The 26,010-nt window shown below is 43.8% G+C and overlaps 1 protein-coding gene and 1 long non-coding RNA gene across 3 annotated transcripts in view; one reads left to right on the top strand and one right to left on the bottom strand.

The window, feature by feature from the left end:
- The window catches only part of iqsec1 (IQ motif and Sec7 domain ArfGEF 1), a 506,053-nt gene that overhangs the window by 476,832 nt on the left and 3,211 nt on the right, over window positions 1-26,010 (bottom strand). The gene's annotated exons all lie outside the window — the stretch shown is intronic.
- Window positions 21,968-22,498, top strand: LOC116983433. Its single transcript, XR_004414687.1, has 3 exons — window positions 21,968-21,977; window positions 22,076-22,077; window positions 22,440-22,498. It is a non-coding gene; the product is annotated as an uncharacterized LOC116983433 (long non-coding RNA).

Here is a 26,010-nt window from a genome sequence, read left to right as displayed (position 1 = left end):
TCTGTGCCTCTCCCTGTGCCATTGTGCCCCTCCCCGCGCCCATCTGTGCTCCATCCATCTGGTGGTCATTCCGTGAAATAACAAACTCTTGTCTACAACAGATTTGGTCCGTGATAACCCCAAAATCCGTAATAAGGAGTTTGGAGTTAGAAACGTATTTTGTTGGAGAGTTTGGAGCTTATTAGAGGTTGCAGTGTTTACTAGCCTGATGGTTCTTGGGTTCATGAGGGACAAATCACAATGTGTAGAGGAGAACTACCTCAGTGGTTTTATAGATTGATATACAGATGGGCTGAAGGGTCTGCTTCTGTACTTTCCTATAGTATCCTTTTCCCTGTACACAGTTTCTTCCCTCACATTACAAAGACATTGTTTCTTCCAGTAACCACCCCCCCCCCACACACCACACTGCAGAGACGTGCAGGCCTGCAGCTCAACTGGCCTCTGCAAACCCCGCGAAATTCCAGAAGAGCCGCATCCCCACAGCACCAAAGACCCGTGCCCAACGCCGACTTCCGACACCCCCCCCCCCCCTTCCGATTATGCCCCCACTGCCCACCTAGCTCCACCCCACACATTAGGGACAACTTAGTGTATAGGATACATTTAGTGCACCAGATCACCCGGAGAAAAGCCACGCAACCACAGAGCGCACCCAAGGCCAGGATCGAACCCGGGCCCCCTGCGCTGTGAGGCAGCGGCTCTAACAGCAACCCACACAACACGCAAAACCCAACCAAACCACAAACTTGCACATCGAGGTAATGAGAGAGGAAACCCGAGCATCTAAAGGAAACACATGCTGCCACAGGGAGTTCCGGAGGTCAGCATCGAATTCGGGTCTCTGGCACTGTGCCGCCCCAGGGTATTGTGTGTTTTGTGTCTTTTATTGTTTATTGTTTATATTTATTGCCTGTTTTTTCCAATTGTACTGGCTTTGTTTTTTATTATGGTATTTACAAAGAACTATGTTTACATATCTGCTGTAAGAATGTCATTGACCATTCCAAGACAGATGACAATAAAACATACTTAATTCCCATCTTTTCGACAGAACATCCTTGGATGTTCAGCTCCCAGCTCTGATCCTGCTGCAGTCATGTCTTTGTGATGCCCACAAGGTTGTACCTACCAATTTCTAACAGCTCTATAAGCTCAGCCACATTGTTCCATATATTGCACGCATCCAGATATAACACCTTTAATTCAGTATGCACCACCCCTCTTCTCAAACTGGTCCCAATTTGGCCTGATCTTAAACATTTATTCCTTTTTAAACTTTCTGTCCTATTACCTTCTGAAGACTTCAGTAACCTCTCCTGCGCTCTCTTTCCCTATAACTTCATCCATACATTTCCAATGTATTGAACCCATCTCCTCTTTTGTCACCCTTAATAACCTGGAATAGATTCCATCAGACGTCGAGGGCCTCAGCACCACCTTCTTCTTGATCGTAAATTGCCATAGCATATCTGTATTAGTTTAGTTTAAAGATACAGTGCGGAAACAGGCCCTTCAGCACACAGAGTCCGTGCTGACCAACGATCCTTGCACACCAACTCTATCCGACACACATTAGGGACAATTTACAATTATACCAAGCCAATTAGCCTGTACGTCTTTGGAGTGTGGGAGGAAACTGGAGATGCACGAGCAAAACACATGCAAGTCATGGGGAGAATGTACAAACTCCGTACAGATAGCACCCGTAGTCAGGATGGAATCTGGGTTCTCTGGCGCTGTAAAGCAACAGCTCTACCGTTGTGGCATCGTGCATCGGTATTCTCCTCCCTGGTCTCAAAGTCCTTCCCCTTGGTGAATAAAGATGCAAAGTACTAATTTAGCACCACCTACATCCTCCGACTCGAGCTTCTTTATCCTTTCTTCTCTCTGGTCTCCCTTTTGTTCTTAACATATGTATAAAAAGGCATTTTCCTTAATTTTAGTTGCCAATGCCATGGCATGGCCCCTTTTGGCCTTTCCAATCACCTGCTTGAGTTCTTTGCAACTTGCTTTATAATCTTCACAAGCCCCGTTTGATGCCACCTTGTACAGAACCTCTCTGCCAAAGAGATCGCAATTTTCCAAAAATTTGAATTCCTGACCCCTGCACCAACTCCTCAGCCATGCATTCATCTGTCCTATTCTACTATTGCTACTCTCGCTAGCACGTGACATGGGTAGTAATCCAGAGATCGTACATTTTAACCTTTTGCCTAACTTCCTATTCACCCTGCAGGATCTCTTCCCATTTCCTGCCCATGTCATTTGTGCTGACATGCACTATGTCTTCTGACTACTCACCCTGCCCCTTGAGAATGTTCTGCAGCCTCTCCAAGACATCGCAGACCCTGGCACCAGGGAAGCAACAGACCATCCTGGAGTCATGTTTTCTGCCACAGAATCTCCCATCTGTCCAACTAACAAGTCTGCTATCACTATGCCCGACATCTTCCAACCCCGCTGTGCCGCAGAGCCCGATCCAGTGTCAAAGATGTGGCTGCTGCTGCTATTGCTGCAGTCTCCTGAATAGTCATCCCCCTCAACAGTATCCAAAAGGCTATACCCATTTTGCAGGGGAATAGCCACAAGGGATTCCTTAACACTCTGCCTTCTCCCTTTCCTGGTGGTCATCCATCTATTCTCTGCCTGCACTTTAGGTGTGACCACCTCTCTATGACTTTCTCACTCTCCCAGTCGAGCCAGAGTTCATCCAGCTACAGCTCCAGTTCACTGATGTGGTCATTAAGGAGCTACATCTGGACGCATCTCCTGCAGATGTAGTCCTCGGGGATAGACACAAAATGCTGAAGTAACTCAGCGGGACAGGCAGCATCTCTGGAGAGAAGGAATGGGTAACGTTTCGGGATGAGACCCTTCTTCAGAGTGATGAAGGGAGTGGGCGGAACAGATAAAATGTAGTCGGAGACAGTAAGACTGGTCGGAGAACAGGGAGGGGATGGAGAGAGAGGGAAAGCCAGGGCTACTTGAAGTTAGAGAAGTCAATGTTCATACCGCTGGAGTGTAAGCTACCCAAGCGAAATACGAGGTGCTGTTCCTCCAATTTGAGCTGGGCCTCACTCTGACAATGGAGGAGACCCAGGACAATAAGAGCAGTGTGGGAATGGGAGGGGGAGTTAAAGTGTTGGGCAACCGGGTGATCAGATGGGTTTAGGCGGACTGAGCGGAGGTGTTCAGCGAAACGATTACCGAGCCTGCACTTGGTCTCGCCGATATACAGGAGTCCACACCCGGGACAGCGGATACAGTAGATGAGGTTGGAGGAGGTGCAAGTGAACCACTGCCTCATCTAAAAAGACTGTCAGGGTCCATGGACGGAGTTCAAGGGGGAAGTATAGGGACATGTTGCATCCCCTGCAGAGGAAAGTACCTGGGGTGGGAAGGGATGAGTTGACCAGAGAGTTGCGGAGGGAATGGTCTCTGCGGAAAGCAGAAAGGGATGGAGATGGGAAGATGTGGCTAGTAGTGAGATCCCGTTGGAGGCGGTGAAAATGTTGGGTTATGTGCTGGTTGCAACGGCTGATGGGGTGGAAGATGAGGACAAGGGGGACTCTGTCCTTGTTACAAATGGGGGGAGGGGGAGCAAGAGCAGAGTTGCAGGATATCAAGGCTATGGAGAGATAGTCATCAAGGACACTGAACAACGTGCCGAGTTCCCACATCCTACAGGCGAAGCACACCACTGCACTAGCCTCCATCTCTACTATACCAAGACCAAAATAAAATAGTCAATATAGCAGTACCACTGGCCAGTCCAATGTAATAAAATAAAATAAATTGCTTCTAATTGAATTTGATAGGAGTCTGGAAAACTATTGAGGGAGCAGATCCCAAGAAAGACTGAAACAAGGACTATTATATGTGTCTCACAAAAAGTCAGGCATTGCTTGGGCCCATGGCTTGAGCCCATGTGAAATTTTGTCTGCAATACACTAAGAAGGAAGGTGTGATGGTTCCCCCAACTTTATTTTGGACCTCTTTGTAACAGTGCTGGAGGCGCCATATAGAGGGGGCATGGGATAGAGAAGTAACAGGCAACTGGAAGCACAGTGTCACCCTATGAACTAAATGCAAGAGTTCTGCAAAGGTTGTCATCCAATCTGTATCTTGTTTGTCCAATGTAGAGGCTACAATTTGAACACTGAAAGCGGTACACTTGAATGGAAATGTGTTATGAATCATTGCATTGGACAGACGATGCATCTCCTGGGGTTGAGGAAGAAAATGCTATAATGGGAATAGCTGATGCAAATGGAAACACAGTCCAGGGAGTTGCAAGATCAACAATCCCTTCAGAATGCTGAAAAGGGAAAGCAAAGTATATCTATTTCTAGAACTTTACTAAAAGTGGCAAACATTGTGAAGAATGATCAGCTGAATGTGGATGTTGGAGGTAGAGAAAAAAGGTAAATCTGTCCTTGCTCTGTTCAGGGTGAGAGCAAGAAGTAGTGCGAGCAGTATGCAAGATGTGGGTCAATGGCTCTGTCAACCATGACAAGGGAAAGCCTTGGAAAGCCAAGCAAAACAGACCCAGTAAGAGAAGAGGTTTCACAGATACATGGATAGGAAAGCTTTAGGGGGATATGGACCAAACGCAGGCAGATGGGACTAGCATAGATGGAGCATCTTGATTGGCATGGGCAAGTTGAGACGAATGGCCCATTACCAATGCTACTCTCAGCGACTACGGCTCGTGTGTAGAAAGGAACTGCAGATACTTATTTATACCAAAGATAGACACAAAGTGCTGGAGTAACTCAGCGGGTCAGGCAGCATCTCTGGAGAAAACGGATGGGTGACCTTTCAGGTTCGGATTTGAAGAAGCCTGAACCAAAACATCAACCACCCTTTTTCTGCAGAGATGCTGCCTGGCCCGCTGAGTTACTCCAGCATTTTGTGTTTATCGACTATGGTTTCTTGCACTGCTACACGAGGCCCATCTTAAGTTTAAGTAACAGCATCTCATCTTTAAGCAAAACGCAGCATGCTGGAAGAACTCAGCACACAGAGAGAAGAGGAGAGATCAACAGCATATGTTAGTAAGAGAGGAAGGCACGATGAAATAGAGGCCAGTAGGTGATAGGTGAAACCAGACAGGGAGGGGAACAGTAAATATAAACAATGGGAGAAGAGTATTAAAGATGACACAAAAAGCTGGAGTAACTCAGCAGGGCAGGCAGCATCTCTGGAGAGAAGGAATGTGTGACGTTTCGGTTCGAGACCCTTCTTCAAACTAGTTGGATGGAAGGGTGTGTGGGAGGAAAACATCAGAGCTATGGGTTTCCTGATTTTTCACGTCATGCTACTCAAGCAGAATAAGAGATATTATTCTTCCATTTTGCATTTAGCCTCGCAATAGCAGTAGAAAAGGCCATGGACAGACATGACAGTGATGAAACAGGAAAGCGTTATTTGATCTGCAAAATCAAATTCCATCCATATTCATCTTGCGTATCTACATTTCACACCTATTTCAATATCTGACCTTTGTCACTTACTTCATCCATCTGTTAATCACCCTCCCCCTCACCTGTAACTACCAATCACTTGCCACATTTTTGTCCCAGACCCCAACTCTTTTCAGCTTTCTTCCCCCACCCCATTAATCCAAAGGATTCCAAGCAGAAATGACATCTGTCCAGTTCCTCCACAAATGCTGTCTGACCGAGTTCCTCCACTTTCTCATAATTACAGTATGTGCAGTTTTCTGTGTCTCCAACTCACATTGTACTCCATTTTGCACGTCTTTGCCCATTCATTTAATCTATTTCCATCTCAAACTCACCTCCTTTTGACTTCTCTGTAATTTACTCTCCTTTCAACTTTGTGTCGTCAGTGAATTTAGCAACTATACCAATGTGTTCTTCCAAATAATTACGTTGTGGGCCCAACACACCATTCATTACTACATCTTGTGAAGCAAGAAATGAACAATTTAGTATGCTGCATTTCCTGTTTGCTATCAGGTTTAAATCTCTGCCACTATTCCCACCTGCACAAGCTATTATTTTCTGTAATAACCTTTGATGCACAAAATTTGTCAAATTCCTCTGGGAATGTTAATGTGCTACATTCATCAATACCCCCTTCTTCACAGCACATTTGTTCTTCAAAAGAATGCTAATCAATTGACCAAATGTGATTTCCGTTTCATAAAACCATGTGACTGCCTGATTACCTTAAATTTTCAAAAAGTCTAGCTCTGATAATGTTAAGAGCAGCATTATTGTTTTACTGTTGACAAATATTAGACTGTGACCTATGGTTTACCAATTTGCTAGCTTTTTTGTCATTTATCAATTTACTGGAAGTTTGCTTCAATCTCGGATTTTTTTGAAAAATAAAACCAAAACATCAGCTCCCTTCTTCTTTTAAGATACTGGCATTAAATCCATCAGTTCCCAGAGACCTCTGTACTTGTCAAAATGCAATTGATAATACATTTAGCCTGTATTTAGTCTGGCAGCTCATTCCATACACACCCAACCATTTGTGTGAAAAGTTTTGTCCCGCAGGTTCCCTGTGATTATTTTTTTTCCCTCTTGCCGTAAATCTATGTCCTCTGGTTTTAGACTGCTCTTCCCAGGGAAAAAATGACAGTGATCATCCACCTGATTTATGCCCTCATGATTTTATAAACATCAGCAGTTATTCCTCAGCCTCCTTCACTCCAGGGAAAAGTCACAGCCTATCCAGCTTCTCCTAAAATTTAACCCTGCCAGTCCTAGTGACATCCTTGTGAAATTTTTCTGCATCCTCCCCAACTTAATCACATCCTACCTAAACTGCATGTTATATTCCAGTGCAGTCTCAGCATCATCCTTGACAGTCATAACATGCAGTCTCAACTCTTGTACTCAATGCCCCATCCAATGAAGGCAAGCATGTCATATGCCTTCTTCACCTACCTGTCTATCTGTGTCACCAAGTTTGGATACATATGTAGACAAAGAACTGCAGATGCTGATTTACAAAAATAACTCTACAGGTCAGGTAGTATCTCTGGACAACGTGGATAGGCAGTGTTGCATATCAAGATACTTTTTCATACTTGATGAGGGCGGGGGAGGGGGGGGGGGGGAAATGAAGAAAGTTGGAAGACAGGGAGGGGCGAGGCAAAGCCTGGCAAGTGAAAGGAGGACACAGGAGAGGAGCGTTTTTGCTTGGAAGATGATTGGACAAAGGCAAGAGATAAGAGATATGGATATAATAGGCATGAAATGTTAAACTGGAGGAAGCAATATAGGTGGAAAGGGAAAGGGAGAAATGGCTGTGCATACGGGTGCCACACAAGGAAGAGAGGGGGATAAAAAGGTGAGTAGGTTTAATGGGGGTGTGGGTGTTGTATGTTAGTTACCTAAAATTAGAGAATTCAATGTTCATACCATTGGATTGTAAGCTACCCACACAGAATATGTGGGGCTGTTCATCAAGTTTGCGTGTGGCCTCACTCTGGCAATGGAAGAGGCCCAGATCCGAAAGGTTAGTATGGGAATGGGAAGGAGAGTTAAAATTAAACCCAGCAGGCCTTGGCAGATGGAGGACTTTGGCAAAATGGTCGCCTCGTCCAGGCTTGATGTCACCGATGTAAAGGAGACCACATCGGGAGCACCAAATGCAGTAGATGACATTAGAGGAGATACATGTGAACCTCTCTCTCACCTGAAGAGGCTGTTGGGATCCCAGGATGGATGCACAGGAGAAGGTAAATGGAAATGTGTTACATCTCCTGCTGTGGAAAGTACCTAGGGAGGGTATGGGAAGGGATGAGTAAACCAAGGAGTTGCAGAGGGAGCCAGCTTTGTCCAACAGGCAAACTAGCTTCTTCTCTCCCACTCAACTCCATCTATACTTCATGCTACGTCAGGAAAGCAGAATATAATCAAAGACCAGTTATTCTCTCCGCTCCCTTCTCCCATGATGGCATGGTACTTTATTTATCACATGTACCGAGTTACTGTGAAATTCATTTTTGCATACAAGTTCACTACAAGTTTCACAATACATAAGCACTTAGATACATCTTAAGTATCTCAGATACAGTTAAAGTGTATAGCAGCAGTAAAGACAGTATACAGAGTCGCCAGTTAGGCACCATTGTCAAGTCCCAGTTGATGTAAGTGCAGGGTTATTGGCCTGACCCAGGAGATGCAAAAGCTTGAACGCACGGGCCACCAGATTCAAGAACAGCTTCTTTCCAGCTGTCAGAGAATCATTGCATTAATAGTAGAAAGAAAGAACTGCAGATGCTGGTTAATACACAAAATGACACAAAGTGCTCGAGTAACTCAGCAGGTCAGGCAGCATCTCTGGTGAACATGGATAGGTAAAGTCGAGTCAGGACCCTTCTCTAGACCTCGCGCCCGGATCTGGGACTGGGATCCAGGTGACGACAGTCCCGCCTGCTGGAGGAGGCGTAAGGATCAGCTGAGTCATTGGTCGTGGCCTGCGGGCGGTCAGTATGCAGTTGAGGGTCAGTGGTGGGCCAGCATTAGCGTATGTGGGTCCCGCCTGGAAGCAGCCGGGAAGGCGGTGCAGGCTGGCGTCGGTGGCCTGGCCTGGTGGTAAAGGCCGGTAGGTCCGGCTGGGAAGAGGCCGGAGATAGCGACGGCGGCCAGGAAGCTGCCGGGTAGGTGATGTGGACTGGGATTGCATTGACATCGCAGTTTGGAAGTGGTCGGGTAGGAAGTGTCAGCAGCCTGGCCTGGCGGTGAAGGCCAGTAGGTCCATCTGCAATAACCGTTGTAAAGATATTCTTAATAACAAGGGTTTACTGCATTCCCAATCTACCTCACTGCAGATCTCAGAGACTGCACTTTCTCTGTGGCTATAGCAATATAAACTGCACTCTTTCTTTCTCTTTTGCATTAACTGATGTATTCAAGTATGCTGAGTTGGTTGGATTGCACACAATATAAAGTTTTTACTGTTTCTCTGTCCATGTGACAACAATCTCTCCCGACCTATGTCCAAGATACCTCACATGCCCTTCGTCTCTTTAATGACTTCCACTTTTCAAGCCCCCACACCCTCATCTTTACTATGGACGTTCAGTCACTCGACACCTCCATCTTCCACCAGAAATGCCTTAAAGCCCTCAGTTTCTTCCTCGACTGCAGAACCATCCAATTTCCCTCTACTACCACTCTACTCCGCCTCGCGGAGCTGGTCCTCACCCTCAACAACTTCTCTTTTGACCTCCCACTTCCTCCAAGTCCAAGGCATAGCTATGGGCACCCGCATGGGCCCCAGATATGCCTGCCTCTTTGTAGGCTACGTTGAACAATGCCTGTTCCAATCGTACACTGGCCCTATCCCCAAACTCTATCTCCGTTACATTGATGACTGCAACGGTGCTATCTCCTGCACTCATGCAGAACTCATGGACTTCATCAACTTCACCAATTTTCATCCTGCACTCAAATTTACTTGGACCATCTCCAACACCTCCCTCCCCTTTCTTGATCTCAGTCTCCATCACAAAAAATAGACTATTGGCTGACATATATTACAAACCCACTGGCTCCCACATCTATCTCGACTACCCTTCTTCCCACCCTGCTTCCTGTAAAGACTATCCCCTACTCCCAATTCCTCCATCTACGTCGCATCTGGACCCAAGATGAGGTGTTCCATACGAGACCATCCAAGATGTCCTCATTCTTTAGGGAAAGGGGGTTCCCCTCACTCATCATAGATGAGGCCCTCACTCATGTCTCATCGGTACTCCGCAGCTCTCCCCTAGCTTCCGTCCTCCTAGTCGCAACAGAGACAGAGTCCCCCTAGTCCTCTGAAATTTCCACCACCTCCAACGGGATCCCACCACTCGCCACATTTTCCCATCTCCACCCTTTTCCAACTTCCGCAAAGACCGTTCCCTCCACAACTCCCTAGTTAACTCATCCCTTCCCACCCAAACCACCCACTCCTCGGGTACCTTCTCCTGCAACCACAGAAGATGCAACACCTGTCGCTATACCTCCTCCCTTGACACTGTTCAGGGACCCAGACAGTCTTCAGGTTAGGCATAGGTTCACTTGCACCTCCTCTAATCTCATCTACTGTATCCGTTGTTCAAGATGTGAACTCTTATACATAGGCGAGACCAAACACAGACTGGGCAATCTTTTCATGGAACACCTTCGCTCAGCCCGCGTGAACCAACCTGGTCTCCCGGTTACTGGACCCTTTAATTCTCCTTCCCATTCCTGCACAGACCTTTCTGTCCTCTGTCTCCTCCATTGTCAGTGAGGCTAAATGCAAATTGGAGGCCCATATTTCACTTGGGCCCCAGTGGTACGAATATTAATTTATTTCTCCTCAGGTAGCCCCGGCATTCCCTCTGTTTCTATCCCTCCCCAGCCAAGTTGCACTAGTTTCTCATTTTACAATGGCCTTTTCCTTTACTTTTTTGCATATCTTTCATTTATTGCTCTTTATCTCTCCCATCACCGACTATACCTCCCGTTTCCCTTATTCCTAACCAGTCTGAAGAAGGGTCTGGATGCAGACCTGTGCTGTGTGATTTGATGCAGTGTTATGAATCAAATTGGAGCAATGCAATTATTAATGAATTAGGGACATAAAAGATGGAATTTGGAGGAACTTGGTGGGTTGAGAAGCATTTGATTGTGGAGGAAAGAATTGTCAACATTTTGAAATCCTACATCAGTCCTGGTGCTGCTGCACCCGCTGAGTTCCTACATCAGATTTTGTTTTGTAACTCTGCTTCTGATCTTGTGATGGAAGGAAGGTCACCAAAGCTGATGAGGATGGTTGGGCTTAGGGCACTGCCCCGAGCCACATGCATTGGTTTATTGTGAAAGATGGAACTGTAGATGTCGGTTTAAACTGAAGATAGACACAAAAAGTTGGAATAACTCAGCGGATCATGCAGCATCTCCAAGGAAAATTGATAGGTGATGTTTCAGGTCGGGACCCTTGTTCAGACTTCTGAAGGTCTGAATAAGGGTCCTGGCCCAAAACGTAACCTATCCATTATGCTCCTGAGATGCTGCCTAACCCACCGAGTTATTCTATCATTTGTGTCCATCTTTGATATAAACCAGTATCTGCAACTCCTCATCACATTCATAGAGCCATACAGTAGCAATGTTACAAAATTTTGAGATTTTAAAAATCAAGTCTGTAATTTATCCCATCAGATAAAGCATAAAAATAAGTTTAATTTGACATCTAATTCACTTTCATATCTCAAGTATTTAAAAAGTTATGGCCATTTTCATACTCGGAAATGAGCATCTTGTTCCCTATTGATTTTCTATGGACATAACAAAAAAGTTGTGATCGTGAACAGTCAAAAGCCCATAACTTTCTTAAAAATTAAGAGAACTGAATGAAATTTTCAGTTATCATAGATTGAAGCATTCTGAAACAAATATAAAATAATCTTACTTGGATGACCTGAAATTAAAGCATATAATTAGTTAGTTACCTAATTGTAGCTAATTTCAGACTTCAATTACTAGATCTAAACATCTATCCATTTCTTAATAAATGATTAACATTTTTAAATAGCCTAAATGTCCAAATAATATTCACAAATAATTCACAATAAAACATGATTTTTAAATCTCATTTACATTAATTTATAGACCAAATGGAAGGAATTCAGTGTTCAATTGCTGTAAATAAATGCCCATTTAAATCAGCTTTCCAGTGGGATCCTGTGGAACGCGCTGGTTTAGAACGTTCACATTGCGGTAGATTTGTGCCTCAAATGCCGAGAAAAATACTGCGGGATATAGTGGGCCCAAATTGAGCTACTCGCAATATTAAATTTTGTATAAAAGGATCTTTAGAAGCCCTTTTGAATGTAAAAATATACAACCTACCTTCTGCTATTTTCTTTATGAGACCCTGCGGTTGCGACGGTCGCGGGTTTAAAGATTGATTTTTAAACTACTATAACTATTATTCAAGGCCTTTAAACCTAATAATAGCTTTTGCGACGGGGTCTATCAGCGATTTTTCGTTAATAATTAACTAGGCTGAACATTTTCGATTGGAACAGCTTAGAGAAAATCGCGTTTTAAACCCGCCCCCTCTAAACGGCGCCAAAATCGCGCACAACCTCAGCGGCAGATATTCAACGACGCTTCAGGTAGGCTTTGCAACATACCTACATACAGCACGAAAAAAGGGCTGCAACCCAGCTCTTTCATGCCAACCTCAGTGCCCCATTTATACTAGTCCCATTTGCTTGCATTTGGTCCATATGGATTGGACCTATCTATGAACCTGTCCATGTGTCTTTTAGATGTTGTTATTGTACCTGCCTCAACCACCTACTTTGGCAGCTCATTCCCACCGCCTTCTGTGTGAAAATGTTGCTTCTCAGGTTCCTATTAAATATTTCCCCTCACCTTAAACCAATGTCCTCTGGTTCTTGATTCCCATACACTGGGTAGAAGACACCTTGCATTCACCCTGTCTATTCCCCTCATGATTTTATACACCTCTGCAAGATCACCCCTTCTGCCTCCTGCATTTCAAGGAAAAGTCCAAGCTTGTCCAATCCATCCCTGTAACTCAGGCCAGAGTCCAGACAACATCGCGTAAATTTTCACTGCATTCTTTCCAGCTCAATGATATCCCTCCAGTTGTGCAAACTGAACATGACACTCCAAATGTGGCCTCACCAACGTCTTGTACACAATTGTAAGGGGTTGGACAGGCTAGATGCAGGAAGATTGTTCCCGATGTTGGGGAAGTCCAGGACAAAGGGTCACAGTTTAAGGATAAAGGGGAAATCCTTTAGGACCGAGATGAGAAAACCATTTTTCACACAGAGAGTGGTGAATCTCTGGAACTCTCTGCCACAGAAGGTAGTTGAGGCCAGTTCATTGGCTATATTTAAGAGGGAGTTAGATGTGGCCCTTGTGGCTAAAGGGATCAGGGGGTATGGAGAGAAGGCAGGTACAGGATACCGAGTTGGATGATCAGCCATGATCATATTGCATGGCGGTGCAGGCTCGAAGGGCCGAATGGCCTACTCGTGCACCTATTTTCTATGTTTCTATGTAACATAACATCCCAATTTCTATACTCAATACCCTGACTGATGAAGGCCAATGTACATTCATGGCATAAAAGTTACGGCAGCACGGTGGTGCAGCAGTAGAGTTGCTGCCTTACAGCACTAGAGACCAGGCTTCGATCCTGACTAAGGGTGCTGTACGCTCTCCCCGTGACCTGCGTAGGTTTTCTCTGGGAGCTCCGGTTTTCTCCAACACTCCAAAGACATAGATTTGTAGGTTAGTTGGTAAAATTGTAAATTGTCCCTAGTGTGTGTAGGATAGTGTTAGTGTGCGGGGATCGCTAGTCGGGCGGAAGGGGCCTAAAAGGGCCAGTTTCCGAGCTCTCTCTCTCGAAACTAAACTAACCTAATGTGGTGGAAATAACCAACTAAAATGGTAGAATCCAAGCAGCTGTGCGGATGCATTCATATAAGGGATTCAGGAATCACCACTGGCCAGAAAACACTCCAGACCAGCCAGTCAAATACAGTTACTACAAGAGCAGATCAGAGGCTGGGTATCAGCAATGAACAATGTACTGCCTGACATCAAGACCTCCTACCATCATATTGGGATGCAATATTCTCCACTTGCCTAGATGATAGCAGTGCCAAAATCTGAAGCATCTGAACACCATCCAGGACAAAGTAGCTTGCTTAACTTCACTCTATCCAAACCCTAAACATTAATTTTCTCCATCACCAGTGCACAGTGGCTGCAGTACACAATTTACAAAAATGCATTGCAGTTTATCTGCTGAGAAAGACAAGGTTACAAAGACCATGACCACCTGCAGGTTCTCTTCCAAGTTGCACACCATATTGACAGAAATATATCATTGCACATATTCAAAACCTGGAATCGGGACCCATCAGCACTGTTAGTGTATCCATACCATAACAATGGCAGCAGTCAAGGTGGCTGCTCACCAGTACCTTCTTAGTCGCAATTAAAGCTGGGCAATAAAGGCTGACTTTGCCAACAACAACCAGATTTCTAAACAAATATACAAAAGAAAGCTCTGTACAACATTAGCTGGCATAGGCTTGGTTAATATCAGCTATTATAGATATTATAGAGTCAAATAGGGAAACAGTCTGATAAAGTGGCATGGAACATCAAGCTACAAGTGTCAGGTAATGGCCATCTCCAACAAGTTTAACCACATACTCACAGATGTAATGACAATTGAATCAAATCCCCCAACTATATTCTAGTGGTGATCACCATGGAGCAGAAATTTAACCGAACCAGCCACATAACACCATCAAAACAACAGGTATATTCTACAATGATTGCCAGCTATTCTACAATTATAGACTCACCTCCCAATTTCCCTATTCTTTCCATTATCTAACAAAATTGGTCAGATTGATAGAATATTCATATACTTTGATTAAATGCAACACCAACACAATAACCTTGACTACATCCACATTAATGTATCCACCATCTAAAATAGTTGTTCTTTTCAATTTACATAATGTAGCTGCAAAGTTCATCTACATAAGGCAATCAGCCAACTCACTGATGCTTCTTTGAAATTGTCACTATCCTGCTCATCCATGCACTTCATAACGCAAACTCTCCAGACCCAGTAACATTGTCGATTATGAAAAGGGAAAAAAGATTTGTGACAATCAGTTCCTTGATCTTGCTGACGTTGAAAGCAAGATTGCTGTTCTGTTCTCCTTCTGTGCTCCGACTCATCATTACCCGCTACTCACCCTACGACAGCGGTATCATGGGCAAATTTTAAAGACAATAATAGAACTGTGTCTGGCTACGTAGTCATGGGCATTGTGCGAGTAGAGCAGGGTACTGAGCACACAGCCTTGAGCAGCACTTATGCTGATGGCTATCACGGATGAAGTGGTGTTGCCAATTTGTATTGACTGTGGTTTGTCAATGAGGAAGTCGAGGATCCAGTTGCATTGGGCTGAGCAGAGATCTAGTTTCCCGAGCATGATGACAAGTTTGAAGGGGATGGTGTTGAACGTCAAGCTCTAGCCCATGAACAACAGCCAGACGTCAGTATCTTTTTGTCCAAGTTGACCAGTGCACAGTAAAGAGTTAGCGAGGCAATATCTACTGTTGATCTAATGTACTGGTGGACACATTGTAGTGTCAAAGTCCTTGCTTAGGAAGGAGTTGATGTGTCATAACCAACCTTTCGAAGCACTTCATCACCATAGACATTACTGTCACCAGTTGGGAATTATTGACGCACATCTACTTATTCTTCTAGGGCACTTTTATTATTGATGCCTTTTTAAAACAGTTTGGACAGTAATGGGCCTGTCTCACTTAAGCGACTTTTTAGGCGACTGCAGGAGACTACGCAATCGCCACATGGTTGCCACATGTTCGCAGGTGGTTGCCGGGCAGTCGCCTTCATGGTCGTGAGGAGTTCCCGCATTCTGGGAACTCGTCACAGCCTCATTATAGTCAACGCAAATTTTGCAACATGTTGAAAAATTAGCGGCGACCAGAATGAAGCCGCCATGGAGAGTAGGGAGAATTCCCCTGCCATAGGTGGGTCGCCAGGAGGTCCTAGTAGGTTGCCAGGAGGACGAAGGTTCTCGTAGGTTGTAGCCGATGCTGACCAGTGAATTTCATTGGCTCATTGGGAAAAAAAACATAAGCAGTAGATTTCAGAACCAAGGGTAACCGACCGGTAATGTTAATGTCCGCCGAGCTTCACATCTCTGGCTTCTTAAAAGTTGTCTCCACTCCTTCTACCCACCTCTAAAAAAGACTTACCGTACCGTGTGCTTTGCCGCCTTAATTGCAGCACCAACCTTCCTGTTTATTGTGAATTTCACTCAGACAGCGCTCCCCTGCTTGCCTTGTCCCCCGCCTGCATAACGGGATGGTGAAGGACGGTGTGTGTGTGTGTGTGTGTGTGTGTGTGTGTGTGTGTGTGTGTGTGTGTGTGTGTGTGTGTGTGTGTGTGTGTGTGTGTGTGTGTGTGTGTGTGTGTGTGTGTGTGTGTGTGTGTGTGTGTGTTCCATTCTGACAGTCGTCGTTCCAGTTGCCAATTTTTCAGGCCACTGCCGGCAACTTGACCGCCGCCTGAAAAATCGCCTAAGTGGGACAGCTCCATTACTTATTCACCTTTTAAAATGTTAAACTGTTAAATAACAGTTACCTATTATTAGGTTATGAATTTATTGCATTGCAATTATTAAATACCTGTGTGTTTATGGACCTGTTAAGCTGCAGCAAGTAAGAATTTATTTGTTGGTTCATATGACATCTAAAACATTCGACTATAGACCAGGTCCTCAACCACATATCCATTTTCCCCAACCTCCTATTCATATTCTCAGTAGAATATGGCATCAAAATTAATCCAGAGATTTCAACCTTTAGGTGCTGTTTTTTAAAAATCTCTCGATATTCACTCTGCAAGACCTGAGAATTTTCTGCAACTTCACACTTACATTTTTGACCCTGGTACCCAGGAAGCAATATATCATCCTAATATCTTGTTTTCAGTCACAGAACTTCTTGTCTGTCTAACGAGTCTCCTATCACTGTAGCTATCCTTGTCTCTATTCTTTGCGCCAGAGACCTGGGTGCTGCTTTTGCTCTCCTCCCAAAGGCCATTCCCCTGGCACTCCAAACAGTATCCAAAATGGTGTACGCTTTATTGAAGGAACTTCCTGCAGAATCCTGCACTCAACCCGTTACTCAGCTTTTCTTGGTGGTCACCTAACTACATGTCTCCTGCACCTTAAGTGTGACCAGCTCACTGAAACTCCCATTGATGATGCTCTCATTATCACAGATGAGTCCAACTGCAGCTCTAGCCACTGAGGTCGGTCATGAGCAGCAGCTGCACACATTTCCCATTGCGAAAGTTTCTTCAATCTCCCACATCCAACAGGAGAAGCACATGACTGCCCACCCTGCCATCTTGACGACAAGGCAAATGAAGAAAAGTAAAAAGACCGTGGTTTATCACTGCTCATCCATGAGACAAAGCCTCAATACCTATTACTCAAACTCAGCACTTGGAACCAAAACACAACCACTATCACAATGGCCACTCTGTTAGAGGCAATCTTCTTTTTATTTGATTCTCAGGGTCATGTCTGCCAGAAAAGGATTGCTTTTTTTAAGCAGTAGGCACTCCTCCTCTTTACTGCTTCGTAGTCACTTGAGAAACTAACAAGTTCTTACCATAACAGCTGCTTACAAACTAGAATTATGCACCAATGACGATTTAAAAATGATCAAATCTTAAAACAGATCTTAAATCAGGTTCATGGTTCAAAATAGTTGTCAAATTTGAACAAACCAATTCAAGCACCAAACAATATACATTTGCAGATGTAACAAAACCAACTAGGACTAATATCAGGCTATCTCGAGTATGGCATTGGGTAAACAGAGAAGACTAGATGGGCAATTATACAAAATTAGGAAAGCTAATCCTAAAGGGATATATTATTGGAAGTATGCATAACAAGAAAACAAGGAGTGCATTGATTAAAAGTATAAAATAGAAGAGCTGCTGGAGGAACTCTGCTAGTTCCTCCAGCAACTGTCATTTTTTGCTACAGATTGCAGTGTCTGAAGTCTCAGTACCTCCAAGTATTTGATAACTTGTAAGTTCCTTAATTGTAATATTGGATCAATGTTTATGTCCTCCGCACTGAGCAGCTGAAAAGTTCCCACATTTATTTCAAAATTTGCAAATTAGTTTCAGGATAGTTTTGTTTACTCTCTTCTGCTTATTCATTGTTTTCATAGCTTTCTCAGGTTTAATCAGCAATGATTAACAATACACCAACTTGGGTTTATAGTAGGCCAGCGAGGTTCAAGTGGGCCAGTCTAATATCAGCTAATTGGACACAGCCGTCATTTAGCTGTAGCCTCAGCTCAATAACACTGAGGTTTGGCCTCTCCCGGCCTGTCTGCCAGAGAGGGGGATTAGAGCGGCATCCGAGAGGGGCCGCTGTCACATGTCTAATTCCCCTTGTACAGAATTAACTCAACAACTGAGCATTCATTGCCCTCGGATACACAACCTTAGGCAGGAAGAAATTGCTCCTCATCTCAGCCCCAATTAGCTGTCTCTTTAGCCTGTAGTTCTTGACTATCCAGCTAGAGGAAAGAGTCCCCTTGCAACCATCAAACCACTTTACTAAAATGAGAACCATTTCAAGATTACCTCTCTTCTGAATGTCAGAGTGCAGAGGCCAAGTTTAATCTTCCTTTATGAGAAGCCTTTCTTTGCAGGAACCATTCTAATGAATCTAATATACACTCACTCCTGAGCATATCCTTTGTTGGTTATGATGACTATGTCCAAACTCAATACTCCAGATGAGTAATCAATGTTTTGCACAATCTTATATTATATTCCAATAATTCTGCAATGGCCAAAGTATCATTTGTGTCTTTTTACAATACTCTAAACAAAAATGTGACAAAGGGGGTCACATTTCAAATTCCTTCAAAAAAGTTGACAGGCACTTTATTGGGTTCATGACTAACATTGCATCAACAAAAAAATATAAGATAGCATATTGATGGCAAGTTTCCGAAAATGCCATCAGAATACACAAATACATTTTGTGTAACGGTTGGCACAGTAAGTGCATGTATTTCTTATTCCTTTCTATGTTTATGAATACCCCATGGAACAAGAAAATTGCAAGCACCACTTCATTCACCTGATCATATAGTAAAATACTGCATCCATCTGAGTAGATATCGCAACACGCGTTACACATCATACACACAAACATGCGGTGCGGTGGAAACTAAAAGGTTTGGTGTCCCAGAAAACGAATGTTACATTATTAACGAAAACCAAACATTTTCATCTATGTGATCTAAACGGTACATTAGCTTATGGATTTGAGCTATATTGATGACCGATGATTCGTCAGAACATTTGATTTGGCCTGATTTTTTAGTAAGTAAAATGTCTCTGTAACAGTCGTTGCGGAGCTTTCTGAAATTGACACGAAGGAATGAAGTTAGCGACTTGGTCCGTACGAAAGGTAAACAAGAGACAGTGCGTTGCCAAATTGAAGCTTCGCTCAGTTTCTTAGTTTTGATGACCAATTTATGTCCAAATTTTTTTTTAATTGATTTTAAAAAGTCGGGAAATATTTCGTTAACGGTCATTGCGTTTTTGACACCATGATGTTTTTGATATATTAAATTGGAAAATAAGAAAAAATAATGAACTCACCCAAAAATCGCTACTACCATCGGAAAAAATGTTGGGTTTTTGAAAAGCATTCGAGGTTTGGAGCCTCCGTGATTTAACTTACGGAGTTACTGACCCCGATAATGGTCGTTGTGACAATGGACACTAAGCACAATGACCGTTACGGGATCTTTACTGTACTGTACTATCTTTATGTTACTTTATTTTTCTCCTGGTATTGATGAAGATATTTCCCTAGATTATTATCAAAACGTATATTTATGAGGGGCCATATGAAGTTTACTTATGAATTAAATATTCATGACTAAATGTGGCAAAATTTTTAATGTCACATTTTTGTGTCCAAATTGGTGGTAAAATGATGAAAATTTGTGTCGAACAAAGTTTTTGACCTTCGGTCTTGAAGTTATCTAATTTATATCTGTTATTTATAAGGTTTCACATGATAGGTGATACTTTTGTTAAGAACAGTGTATTGGTAAAAAACTGAGATCATCTTGTTCCTCAAAATCTCTCCAGTATTGTAAAAAGACACATATGCCTTGCCTTTCTTTTTTGCTTATTCTATGTTCACGTTTGCTTAGAGTCCCATGAGCTAGCCCACCAAGATTACCTCATGCACCTATCTATCTATCTTCTATACATAACTAAAACTCTGACCTTGTGCTCTTCCAGTTTGCGTGGTTTTTCTATTTGCACAAAAACGGTACACGATAGCGCTACGATATAACGTCAGCTTACTCACCGTTCTCCTGTGCTGCAAGTGCAACAAGTTTCGTTCCGATCGATGGTATATCGTAAAGGTTATTAAGATTTATAGATCGTAAAAGCCGGGTATGCGCAGATTGCTGTCAGTCGCCGCCACACAGATTGTTCTCCTCTCCCGTCAGTCACCATCGCCACGCTGATTGGTCGCGTCCACTGTCAATTGGCAGGAGGTCGCCGTGGTGAAGGAGTGGCGCCGCTGCCCGAGAAGCTGTGCCGCGCAGTACCTAGTGGGGAGGGTGGTGCCGTGGGCCGAGCCCAGGGACTGGGCCTGGGCTGGAACCAAGGACAAGCCTGGGTCCGGGATCAGGGACGAGCCTGGAGATGAAGTCGGGGCTGGAGTCGTGCCCAAGCCCGAGGCCTGGGTCCAGGTGTACCAGCGCCTCGGGGGCCGCCCAGCTGCCACCATCCTGCAGCACAGCCTCCGCTTCGTACTCTGCGGGCAGCTCTGGCTTCCGCCTGCCACCCTCACCCCGCCCCGGGCTCAGCGAGCCCGGCTCCGTCGAGGCTCAGGTCCGCGAGTGCTTCGGCCGACTACAGCCAGGCCGAGCTCCAGGCCCTGGCAATGCTCTACGACCTCGGTAGGTGCTGGGGCAGGGAATGGGAGGGGAGGAGGATGAGAGAAATGGGGGGGGAGGGAGATGGGGTGATATAGGGAGATGGGAGGGGGGGCAGCGCCGAGACCCGCTGGCAAGGGACACCGTGGGTCCCAGGACGGGCAGCGCTCTAACGGCTCCTGCCCACGGGTGCAGACACTGGGAGCGGCCCTAACACACCATTACACGGAGAGGGGGAGCGCCGCAGTCCTGCCCACAGCATGGGCAGAGGGATGAGGGAGAGAGAAGGAAGAGGGGGATGAGGGAGGGAGAGAGGGATGAGAGAGGGAGAAGGGAGGGAGTGGGGTAGAGGGGTGGTGGTGTGCCGGGGGGTAGAAGGGGTCCGGGGTGATGGGCAAGGTGGGATAGAGAGGGAGCGGGGGGGGGAGCAGAGGGAGAGTGGGACAGGGGGGGGGGGGGGTGAGGATAGGCGTGAGTGGTGGAATATTGTGTTGAGGGAATGGGTTGCGTTGGGTGAACGGGTGAGTGGTGGAATATTGCGTTGGGGAAAGGGTTGCTTTGGGGGACCAGGCCTCCCGTGTACTTATTCTAGTATTTAATAATATTAAGCAACATTTAATACTGTTTTTATCTATTCATTATATAATTAACATTTTCTCACTTGCTCCCTTTTTGTCCATTCTTCCAAGTTACATACGTCACGTATTGATCTCGTAGCTCACTTTTCCTTCCAGTTTTGTAACATCCAAGTCGCTAATATAAAATTGTGGAAAGCTAGTAGCTCAGTGATAATCTCTTAAACATTCCATAAGTAACTGCAAATCAATATGAAAGGGAGGAATTTATTCTGCTGTTGTGCCTTAACCCAAACCTCAATAATTGCAGTGAAGTTATCCCCAACCAATAGGCTCATCTATCAAAAAGGTATTAATCTCGAATGGTGCTAAATCAAATAACTTAATGATAAAATTAACTAAAACATACAAAGATAGATATCTGTCCTAGTCAGGTATATTCAGGAACTCTGAAAAGCTGGAGTAGAAATTGTATGAACCATGGCCACGATGTACAAATCATCATTGGACAGGGATGAGGTACCACAAGACTAGAGGTTGGCTAATGTTGTGCCTCTATTTAAGGACTGCAGAAAAACCTGGGAACTATTGGCTAGTAAGTCCAACATTTGTGAAAGGAAAGTTACTGGAGAGGATTCCGTGGGATAAGGTGTACATGCATTTGAAGAGACGGGGATTGCCCCACAATCTCCCACGCATAGCTTTGTGTGAGGTGGATCATGACTCAAGAATTTGATTTGAGATTTGGAAGAAATAACCTAGAAGATTGACAAGGGCAAGGCTGTGAATATAGCATATATGGACTTCAACAAAATTGTGGATAAGGGTCCTGCATGGTAAGGTGCGCTGGAAGGTTAGATCGTGTGGGATCGAGGGAGGGTAAGCTAACTGGATATAGAATTGGCTTAATGATAGGAGGAAGAGTGGTGGTGGAAGGTCGTTCTTCAAACTGAAGGCCTGTGACCAGTGGTGTGCCTCAGGGATCAGTGCTGGGCCCACTGCTGTTTGTGATGTATACCAAAGATTTGGATGAGAATGTACAAGGCATGATAGCAGATGACAATAGAATAGGTGGTATTGTAGACTGTGAAGATGGTTATCACAAATTGCAGTGAGATCTTGATCAGTTAGGCAAGTTGGCCAATGAACAGCAAATGGAGTTTTAAAGTGTGAGGTATTGCATTTTAGGAAGTCAAACCAGGGAAGACCTTCATAGTGAAAGGTGGTGCACTGGGGAGTGTGGTAGAGCAGAGGATTTAGGAATATATAGTTGCAGATAGATAGGAAGGTGAAAAAGGCTTTAGGCACACTGGTCTTCATCAATTAGAGAATCGAGTATAGAAGTTGGGGCATTGTGTAACAGTGGTACAAGATGCTGGTGAGACCGCACTTGGCTTAATGTGTTCAGTTTTTGTCATGATGCAAGAGGAAATATGTCATTAAGCTGAAAAGCATGTAGAGAAGATTTACAAGATATGATGGGAATCAAAGGATTGAACTAAAGGGAGAGATGGGGCCGACTAGGACTTTATTTATTTGATGCAGGAGGCAGAGGGGTGATCTTCGAGCTGTATAAAATTATATGGGGAATAGATAGGGTGAATGCACAAAGATTTTTTCTCGAGGGATAGAAATTCTAGAACTAGATGGCATAAGTTTAAGTTGAAAGTGGAAAGATTTAATAGGAACCCGAGTGGCAACACTCTCACACAAAGGGTGGTGGGTATTTGGAATGTGCTGCCAGAGGAAGTTGGTAAGGCAGTTGCAATAACAACATTTAAAATTACATTTTGGCAGGAACATGCATAGGAAAGGTTTAAAGGTATAAGGACCCAATAGACACATTGCCTTTACAATGTGATTTTCTATGCGAGTACCTGAGAAACCTTATGTTACAGCCGAACTGCCTGAATAAATTTCTAGATTCAAATGACATCAGTGAGTATGGAAAGAAAGCAGGAATATGGTATTGAGATAGACGATCAGTCACGATTGTACTGAATAGCATAGCATACTCAAAATGACCGAAAAATCAGCCCCTGTTCCTATATGTTTTCAATGCCCAAACATTATACGTTTTAGTTAATATTTGTAGAAGGTACTAAAGTAACTTCCTGTTCATAGAGCAAGCTGCTTATAAAAGAACCAGCAGACTATCAAATGCACCTTATTTTCCAATACCAGTTTGTTGTCAGGTGTCAATTCACGTGAATAACAGATGATGGTGGATGTGAGCTGTCTTAATCACTGGTATTCTCAGCCACAAAGTCAAAAGCCAATTTTATAAGTGTTTTACAGAGCATGGAATAAATTTCAATACATATCTAAATATTAAAATGTTAATTACAATACATTGTATTATGAATATTTATTCAATGGTCATAAGTCCATAAAGTTTGCTGCATAATAACAATGCTTCAATATGCTTTTAAAAACTATTTACCTCATTCATTTATGTGCAATATTTTGGAAGTTAATAAATATCCTACATTTGCCTGCTTAACGATATCCTTTGCCTCCACTGGAGATGGTTGGTGAAACAATATCGACTGCGAAAGGACAGGAGATTACTGACAGCAACTTTTGGATAACCACTTTGACTTTGTATGTGTGAGCTCCCGAAGTTGCTGCCCATTTCAAAATTGATTGAGCAGCTTGTTGCCCATACTCATCTTTACACTTCTAGCGCATCTAATTTGGCTCCGTCTTTTAAAATGTCTCTATTATTCTGAGAAAAATTGGAAGAAAACAAAATACTAATAAATAGATAAAACCATAAAGAGAACAAACAGGAAATAATCAGTCATCAACCTAATTCAAATAAATGAGGTCATACAAGTCATAGCTTCAGTAAAGTGAATAAATTGGATGCGTTTCAATATGTAAGTAGAGGAATTAAAAACTGTCCCCTCAGAATGATGTCACTGGCAGTTCTCAATGGAACCACTGACTGGAAACTAGAATGTTTCAGGCCACATGGAACATCGAACAGTGCAGCACAAGAACAGGCCCTTCGGCCCACAACGTCTGTGCCACGGATGATGCCACAACAATCTCGTATCTACCTGCTATAACCCATATCCCTTAATTCCCTGCATATCCATATGCCTATCCAAAAGTCTCTTAAATGTAACTGTAGTATCTGTCTCAACCACCAATCCCCGCAGCGTGTTCCAGACACACAATACCCTCTGTGTAAAAAAAGTTGCCCCGGACATCCACTTTAAACTTTGCCCCTCTCAGCCTAAAGCAATGCCCTCTATTATTTGTTGTTTCCATCCTTGAAAAGGGTTCTGATTGTCAACCCTAAGCTTGCCTCTATTAATTTTGTATACTTCTATTAAGTCTCCCCACAACCTCCAGCATTCCAGAGAAAGCAATTCTAGTCTATCCAACATCTCCCTAAAGTTAATACTCCATAAACCAGGAGCCATTCTGATGAACCTCCTCTGCACCCTTTCCAAAGCCTCTGCATCCTTCCTGTAATGGGACAACCAGAACTGCACACAATACACCAAATGCGGCCTAACCAAAATCATAAAACTTCCATCATGACTTTCTGACTCTTATAGTCAATGCCTTGACTTATGAAGGCAAGCATAACATATGCCTTCTTTGTCATTCTATCTACTTGTGTTCGAACTTTCAGAGTTATGGACTTGGACCCCAAGCCCAGTGTAATAACTAAGCATACACCGGTAGTTTGTTTGTCATCACAGAGTGGTGCGGCAGTAGAGTTGCAGCCTTATTGCCACAGGGACCTGGGTTTGATCCCAACTACAGGTGCTGTCTTACAGTTTGTACATTCTTCCTGTGATCGCATGGGGTTTCTCCAGGTGCTCCAGCTTCCTCCCACACTCCAAAGACGTACAAGTTTGTAGGTTAAATGGCTTTGGTAAAAATTGTAAATTAAGGGGATCGCTGGTTGGTGTGCTCAGCAGACGAAGGGCCTGTTTCCACACTGTATCTCTCAACTAAACTAAAGCCAGTATCTTTCCACAAGCACTTCATTCCTAAGTGAGTTTGAGGTGCTTAAAAAAAACCCTCAAATTGTGCAACCAAAATTTGCCTGATTCGTACCTTTAACTCAAAAAAATGATTTCCCTGCTGCTAAAACATGTGTAACGGCAAGTAGAGGAGAAAGACAACACATTGCGTATAATCTAAGATGAAGAAAAATGTATAAAGGAGACTGTCCAGGCAGTAAATGTAATACTTAGGATACATTTAAAGACCATTAAAGAACTGAGAAACGAATGAGTAGCTTGTTGGGTCAAATGGTACATACTATCATCAAAAATAAATCTTATGCCGTGACATTTAAAACACAGCTACGAGAACAAAGCAAACATTGGCACAATTCATTCCAGTTCTGTTTCAGTATTTTCAGCACCTGCATTTTTGTTTGCATTTCAACCTCTATTTTCTGCATTTATTTTGCAATTCTATTGGTTTTTTTCTTCACAAATTTCACATGACCTGCACTTCCTTTTCTTTCAGATATCCAGCAGATGTTGTTCTGTATTTCTCACTTCCAGCATGGATTGTGCTTTCCCTTGTGTTACACTTTCACCAGACAGATCAGCTGCTGTTAACAAGCCACCTTCACCCCCTCCATCAATTCCAATGTCAGTCACTCTCTGGGTCTCAACCCCAACACATACTGTACGTATCATTTGTTCTTTCCAATATTCTCCCAACCTTCCCTTTCTCCAAACCTTAGGATATGCCAGTTTCCTCAACATTCCCACCTCATTTAAGAGTCAGCATCGCAACTCACTTAAGTGTCAGCATAGTAACTCCAGTTTCTCTCTACTGATGCTGCTGTGAAATTTCTGGTATTTTTATTTCACATTTAC

This window comes from Amblyraja radiata, chromosome 18 (genome assembly GCF_010909765.2).
Source record: "Amblyraja radiata isolate CabotCenter1 chromosome 18, sAmbRad1.1.pri, whole genome shotgun sequence".
NCBI lineage: Eukaryota > Metazoa > Chordata > Chondrichthyes > Rajiformes > Rajidae > Amblyraja > Amblyraja radiata.
Note: the sequence above shows the minus strand (reverse complement) of the source record. Positions and strands in the feature narration are given on the sequence as shown.